Source organism: Galeopterus variegatus, unplaced genomic scaffold, assembly GCF_000696425.1.
Source record: "Galeopterus variegatus unplaced genomic scaffold, G_variegatus-3.0.2 Scaffold15812, whole genome shotgun sequence".
Classification (NCBI taxonomy): Eukaryota; Metazoa; Chordata; class Mammalia; order Dermoptera; family Cynocephalidae; genus Galeopterus; species Galeopterus variegatus.
The window spans coordinates 11,825-19,540 of record NW_007741923.1 but is presented as its reverse complement, the minus strand read 5'-3'; the positions used below and the strand labels follow the sequence as shown (position 1 = coordinate 19,540).

The window sequence follows — 7,716 nt, the reverse complement described above, 5'->3', positions numbered from 1 at the left end:
GGGAGCGCTGCCGCGCTCCCAAGCAGCGCACTGTAGCAGTGCGCCACCGGGCCGGCCCCTGTGAAATATATTTTTAAGAAGTTTCTATCATGAGGAATTTTGTAGTTAAAACCCTAAATTGTTGTCTGAAAATAAATTTTGCCCCAATTCTCAGTGTTACTGCATAGAAAATTCTAGGTATACAGTTGTTTTTTCTCTCTCACTTGGAGAATATTATTCCACTTTCATCTTCTTCACTCTGTAGATGATATGTTTTCTTTCTGCTACTTTAAAATCTCCTTTTTAAAAATGCTCTTAAGGTTGACTGTGATGTGCCTAGATGTGATTCCATTTTATTTGTCCTTCAGGGGATTTGTTGGCTTTTTAAATCTAAACATTGGTACCTTTCATCAAAACTAGAAAATTCTCAGCCATTTTTAATGCAACTGTTGGATCTTCCCCATTTTTCTTTTTCCTCTAGAACTGCAGTTAGATTTATACAAGGATACTTCAAAAAAATTGTGGAAAAACAGAATTGAAAGAGAATACACCTCTTTCCACGAACTGTCTGAAGTACTGGATTTTCTTACTACATTTCATCTCATCCAGCCTTTCTTCCATATTTCCCATCTCTTTGTCTCTCTCTGCTGCATTTTCTGTAATATCTTCAGATCCATCTTCCAGTGCACTAATTTTCTCTTCACCTGCATTGAGTTTTTTTTTAATTTCACAGATTTTTCATCTCTAGAAGTTTCTAGTCAGTGTTTTTCAAAATCTGCCCACTTAGCTTTTATACTCTATTCTTCCATTATGTTTCAATTCCCTCTTTTATTTCTTTGAACATACTTGCTTTACATTCTGTCTCTAATTATTTCAATATTTGCAGTCTTTGCAGTTCAGATTCTGTACTTTCTTTTTTTCTGTTGTCTGCTGCTTGTGGTGGCTTATTTCCTTTGTGTTTAACAATTTTTTAAATTATAAATCTTATCTGTGGGAATTCTTTGTGGCTTGGCTTTAAAGTATGATCTTCCAGAAGGAATTTGCTTTTAGAAATTCTGCTGGGAGCCTAGGAGACCAATATACCTGAGGCCACTTGCACTCACTTGGACAGTCCACAGTAACCATAGAGCTACCAGGATCAAACTTCCTGCCACTCCATTCCCCCTCCTCCTGCATAAGTTTGGGCTCTTATTCCAATGCTAGGGTAGGTATTTGCTCTAGGGAAACCCTGGCTTTCTTGGTTGCCTGAGGCTCACATTTCAGGTTATTTTTAAATTTTTCATTTGTGTGTGTGAGGTTCTTTTGGTACTTATGTAGGTCTCTGAGATCACCCTTATTTTCTAATGAATCCAGCCGTGCCTTTAAAATGTGTCACTGTACTTTACCTAGGATCCTTTGTACTAGTCAGAAGAGTGCCTCCAAATGTCTCTTCTGCCACCTGGCTGGAAGAGGAAGCCTCCGGTCATCTCTTCTCTTCCAGGTCTTTCTACATGTGGTTGGTTTTGGACAGAAGCATTGAACTCACCCCAGTCCCAGTCCCCTGTGTCTCCAATCCCATTAATTCTGTCTCCTCTTAACATTTGGCAAAAGATCAGAGTCCTCAAGTAAATCCTTTAGGATGGCAACTCTTCTAAATGATAGCCTCTAGGTTTAAAGCAATCAGTTCTAAAGAGAGCCCTAGCGCACCAGGTAAAAGGTGGCAGCAACACATGCTCATTAGACTGTAATGGAACAAATAATTAACTGGCAGAAAAAAACAGCAAAATGGCCATATCTAATCATAAGCTTATACTTTAACTTGTTAGATGCAAGCATTGCTCCTTCTCGGCTTGAACTAATGTGATTTCTCACTTTTTATGTTCAATACATCCCATCTGTTTGACAAGAGGATGAATACCCCAGGTTTTATTTGAGATTAACAGCATGTGATTTTGTTGAGCCATGTGCTTTAAACTTTTAGAGACCTAGTAAAATCAGGTGGCTTTGATTTATGCTAATGTATGGTAATTGTAAGTATCATTACACATAAATTCAGCTAAAACTGAAAAATTGCAGGCATTTCATCTGTGTCACGTGTTTGTTTTAATGAATGATTTTTGAGGAGGTGGTTAGAAATTTACCTTCCAACACGTTTAGGGTGGCTGGCTGGCTGCTTTTAAGCATTTGGCGTCCTGTAATGACAACCCCTGCAGTGGGAAGTGTTTGACACCAAGTCAGTGCAGCTGGCTTGTGCCATCATGAACAACATTGTGCCAAGTTATTAATAATTGAAGGAGCTTGTCATTTCCTGCTGAATTTTGTGTGTAATTTATGGATTATGAGCCCATGCTAAAATCTCAGGGAAAGTTAATTTCATCAAATGAGAAAGAGATAGGTTTATATTTTATTTCTCATTCCCTGAAGTTATGTCTATATCTGTTTTCATCTGGAAATATTGTCAGTGAGTATGCTGGTTTCCTGTCTTCATCACAGTTAAACTTACTTCTTCGGGGGTGACAGGGAGATAATTTCAAATTCCTGCTTGAACTAGCTGGGACACCTTGGACAAGTCTTGAGGCTCTCTGAGTTTTTATCTGTAAAACTGTCGAGATAGGCCAGTGTTCCAAGGTGTGGGTTGTGGAATCTCTGTTGGCGTGTGGTGTGATTCCAGCTGGTACCAGAGACCCTGCCCTACACTACATTGAATCAGGAGCTGTAGAATAATTTTCTTTTCTATTCTCCTTTAATTCATGGGATCTCTTTGAGATGAAAGTTTGAGTTTGTGTCTAGGGTCCCTTTAGTACCTCTCTAATGTTGCTTCTCTCCCTGTTTAAGAGAGAAAAGTCCTCAGGCTTAAAACTGTTCCTCTTGTTAGTATAGAGCTGAAAGTTAATATTATTGCTTTGGTTCTAGTGTATTTCTATACCACTCCCCCCAAAAAAAACCTTTTTATTTTAAGAAATTTTAAACCTATGGAAAAGAGGAAAGAAAGGCACAATGAATACCACATGCACTTCACCTGGCTTCACCAGGAATTAACTTTGTGGAATCTTGCTTTTTTCCTACTCTCTTGCTCCCGTGATTCTCTCCCTCTCCATGTGTGCTCAGAGAGGGATCCTGTTCTGCTTAACTGTGGTAGTAAAGTGAATCATAATCCCCAAGTTATATTTTAAAAAAAGGTTTCAGAACTGAACTGTGTTTTGAAAAGCCAGACATAGCCCAGTTTACTCCTCCAGGTGTAGTTGGGTTTACTATGAAACTGTTTGATGCTAGTTCTGTAGAGTAGTTATTTTTGTATCTTACAAATAGTTACTTTAAACAACAGAGATCAGGAGAACCATAATACAAGACTTGCATTTTCATTTGTTCTAATAACTACTAATAGCTCCTGTTCAATTAATTATGTTTACCACGTTTCATATTTGGTAACGCCTCAGAGTAATCTTATCCCAGCCATTTCTATGCACCCAAGACATCGCCAAGAAACAGGAAATCTGCAGAAAATAGACATGGAGGAGGCCAGTTCCCAAAGCCTAGGGGCTGCGTTCACTGGCAAGTCCTCCAGGGATCCTTCTCGTAAAGCCACTTTACTCTTATTTTATGGTGGTTCCCATAAGCCTCCTGACCCAGAATAGAAAGAGAAAATGAGACTGTTCACACTAAGCAGGTCCCAGAGGCAGGAATCTGACAGCAGGAGAGGAGAGCAAATAAAAGTGATCAGGCACCAGTAAGAACCTTCTTCTGTGCTCGGGACTTTTCGTGTAATCACACAGCCCTGTAAGGTAGATGAGGAAGCTGAAGCCCCAGGTGCTCAAAGTCACTCACAAGCAACACTGGGATATGAATGCAGGTCTGTCTGGCCCAAAGGCCACACTCTTTCTCTTGGGAAGGTGATGAAGATCTGGGGTCATAGAGTGTAGGACACAAGCTGGGACCCTTCTAGGGAGCCCACTTAGACTTCATTGCACAAATGCTCACATTATAATGTTGGGGTTTATCATGATGATCTGGAGGCGTCTAACAAAGGTTAAATTTTGATAGTGGCCCTCATGCATTTTGCTGGTGGACATTACGGTGGGGATTCTCTCCACCAACCTAAATTTAGCAGAGTATCCCAGGCCCTGAAACCCTGGAAGGAGAAACACTCCTTTGCCTCATTCCCTGCTACACTGTTTGCATCAGGGACTCTGTCCTCCCCTTTCACTTTCTACTTGGGCTGCAACCAGGTCTCCTTGAGCCTCCACACCCACAGGGGTGGCAGGAGAGAGGGGGGAGGGGCTCCCTACTGTATTTTGTTGATGGTCCTGACCCCACAGCCTTTCCACTGGTGCGGTATCCCTGGGGCATGTCTGCTAACTCACAGTGGTGGAGACCCAGGTCTCTTCCCAAACTTCGTACTCTGCCACACAGTTCCATCTGTTCCTGTACCTTTTCCATCATCTGTTGAGTGTCCACTATGTGCCCGGCACAGTGGGAGCCAGTGGGGACATCACAGTGGTTGGACCTGTCTTGGGGAGCTTACACTCTAGTGGGAAGTGCAGACGTCGTACAGTTCATGATGGGGGGAAGCGCTCTCTGTGGAGGGAAAGGAAGAGTGCTTACGGTTGGGATCATCACGGAAGGGCAGGTGTGGTCGTGTGCCGCAGATCTCAGAGATGAAGTGGTGCAATAGAACACCTCATCCCTGCCCAAATCCTGCAGCCCTCATGTCCAAGGTTAGATGCCACGTCTCCCACAGAACTTTCCCTGATGCCCTCCCTCCTTCCCCACCAGCTGTAATTTGCCCTTCATCCCTCTGAAGAGCTGGTGTCTCTTCTGAACACCTGCTGTGTGCCAGGCACTGTCAGAAATACAGCTGCCGCCCAGACACAGAATGTGTGGCCTCACCAGGAATCAGCACCACAGCTGTTGCTCTCATGCCAAGCGCTGGCCCAGATGCCTGCAGGTTTTAACTCATGACCCCAGCCCAACAACCCCGTGAAGTGGCTGTAGTTACTATTCCCACTTTGCCAATAAGGATGCACAAGGGAGGTTAGTACCTTGCCCAGACATAAAGGACACAAAGAAAATCATCAGAGATGTGGTGAGTGCTGTGGGGTCCTCGTGGGAATGTGTAGCGGGGACCTCGTTACAGGGAAATCTCCAGTGAGAGTTGGTCTCCTGTCATAGCTATGAGCTCAAGCTTGAGAGTCAGACTCTGCTTCCAGTCCTGACTTTGCCCCTTATTAGCTGTGTGACTTTAAGTAAGTCACTAAAGCTCTCCGGCCTCGCTTCCTGCCACTGTAAAACAAGGACGCTGATACCCACTTTATAGAGTTCAACAGAGTCATCTGGGCACGGCAGAGTGCCTGGCAGGTGCTGAGCTCGGGAGATGGTAGCTTACTGCTCCCTCGTCTCTGATCTCACTTTGACTTGCTTTGTTAGACTGCAGCACCTTTGTGAAAGTGTCTGTATCTGATTCAGCCTCGCGTGCCTCCCCCAGGACCCTCCCAAGGGCATGCATTTCTGTTAGGTGCTCCGTGAATATTTGTAGATGGCAGGAGTGAGGGAGGGAACGTGTGAGTGAACAGCTGTCACCACATGGCAGGTACCTCTTTTTGCTGAACACTGGATCCAGTCTTCTGACAAAAGCTGCCTGATGCAGCAGCTTTAGCAGGGAGCGTGCTTTTTTCTCTGAGGTACCCAGCCAGCAGCGTCTGGTGGTGTCTGACTCCACAGTGTTGGAAGGGACGCAAAACCAAGCACAGCTTGATTTTTATGGTTGCACGTAAGAGATGGAGCTTCCGCTGCTGTCACTTCAGAAGTTTTGTTTTGACGGCTCAGCCACACAAATTGAGTGGAAATGCCCATGATGGAGATAAACAGGCAAGACCCAGGTGTCAGGATTTAGGACCTTGTCTTTAGAACAGATCCACCTGTGGCCGTGCAGTCTGTGAATTGCTAGATTGAATGTCACAGGAGCAGCTGTTCAAGTGCAGGCAGGCTGCTGGGTCTCCATCGGAGCAGGTCTAATCTGTGTCCTCTCTTTGTCCCCCATCCTCCCTGTGTCCTCGCCCTGCAGGAACGGCCTCACCAGCTGCCGGCTGCGGACTGAGAGCGAGCCATCGTGCGGCTCCCCGGTGGTCAGCGGAGACCCCAAGGAGGATCACAACTACAGCAGTGCCAAGTCCTCCAATGCCCGTAGCACCTCGCCTGCCAGCGACTCCGTCTCCTCCTCCTCTTCCTCGGCCGACGATCACTATGAGTTTGCCACGAAGGGGAGCCAAGAGGGCAGCGAAGGCAGCGAGGGGAGCTTCCAGAGCCACGAGAGCCGCAGTGACACGGAAGAGGACGACAGGAAACACAGCCAGAAGGAGGCCAAGGATGCTCTGGGGGACAGCGGGTATGCATCCCAGCACAAGAAGCGCCAGCACTTCGCCAAGGCCAGGAAGGTCCCCAGCGACACGCTGCCCCTCAAAAAGAGACGCACAGAAAAGCCCCCTGAGAGCGATGACGAGGAGATGAAAGAAGCGGCCGGGTCACTCCTGCACTTGGCAGGGATTCGGTCCTGTTTGAATAACATCACCAATCGGACGGCAAAGGGGCAGAAAGAGCAAAAGGAAACCACAAAAAATTAAAAACAAGTCACTGATTTGTTTTGAACTTATGGCCATTTGGTTTCAGCATGTCAGGAGATTTCTAATGATTTGTGGCAATATCAGCAGTTTTTGTTTGTTTGGTTTTCTTTCTTTTCTTTTCCTTTTTTTTTTTTTTTAATTTGCCCCCTCTTCTTTGTTTTGGACCCTTAAGAATTTTATTTTTAAAGGAGATTGAAGCCATAGAACTCATATTGACACTCAGCTGTTTTACAAAAGCTTTTCATTATCTGAAGACAAAACCGAAAAAGCCAAAATTACCACTGCTTCCTCCAGCTTGACAGAAACACATGGCTGAATCTGCAGGGATGTCAACGTTAATGCCACAGGAATACACGTTCGGCACCTAGAAGGCACGTGTGCAAAGTAATCACCGTTCAGGCCCAACCCTTAGGTTTAAAAAGTCAGGATGGCCATCCAATTGGGTTCACGCAGTGAAGGCACATAAAGTGATCGGGGAGCAGGAGGAACCCTTCGTCCCCCTAGGAGCAGACCCAAGCTTGTGGCACCAGGCATCCGATTGTGCCAGAAAAGCACTTGACACTATCAGCCAGCAGGCACGGGCGCTGGCCACCAGTCCTCTGTGCTTCTTAACCCCGAAGCCTGGTCACGTCTTGTGAGGTGGACACTGGACTGACCGATCATATGCATCACGGGTCAGTGACTAATGCAAAGAAACGGGGTAAATTTTTAGTGATATTGCTGATCATTGAATTCTGTTCTCTATTAAACTAAGAAAATGTTCCTAAAGCCATAAGCCTAAAGGTTGGCCCCGCGTGTGCACATGCGTGCACGCACACATACCAGACACAACGCACACCAGACACAACACACACACACAAGAACGAGAGTAAGAAAACTGATGCAGAAAACAAGCTATGTCTTCTTAACTGCCCAAGTGAAAAGCAATCAAGTCCAAGCAATTACAATAGCTGTTAAGGAAGGAAATAATGGTACAGATCTTTTTCTATCAAAACTATTTGATCCAAGTGAAAAAAAACAAAAAGCTACGGAACCTGCCATTAGTATTGGGGTGTATTTTAAAAAGATTAAAGGCACATTGATGGACAAAAAGAAAACATGGCAAAAAATAAAATAATTCCTATACTGCCCTCCAAATGGA

At 44.9% G+C, this 7,716-nt stretch overlaps 1 pseudogene; it reads left to right on the top strand.

Annotated features, from left to right (window-relative positions):
• Positions 1 to 3,744: 3,744 nt before the first annotated feature.
• On the top strand, positions 3,745 to 7,347 carry LOC103582343 (annotated as a pseudogene).
• The last annotated feature ends 369 nt before the right edge of the window (positions 7,348 to 7,716 follow it).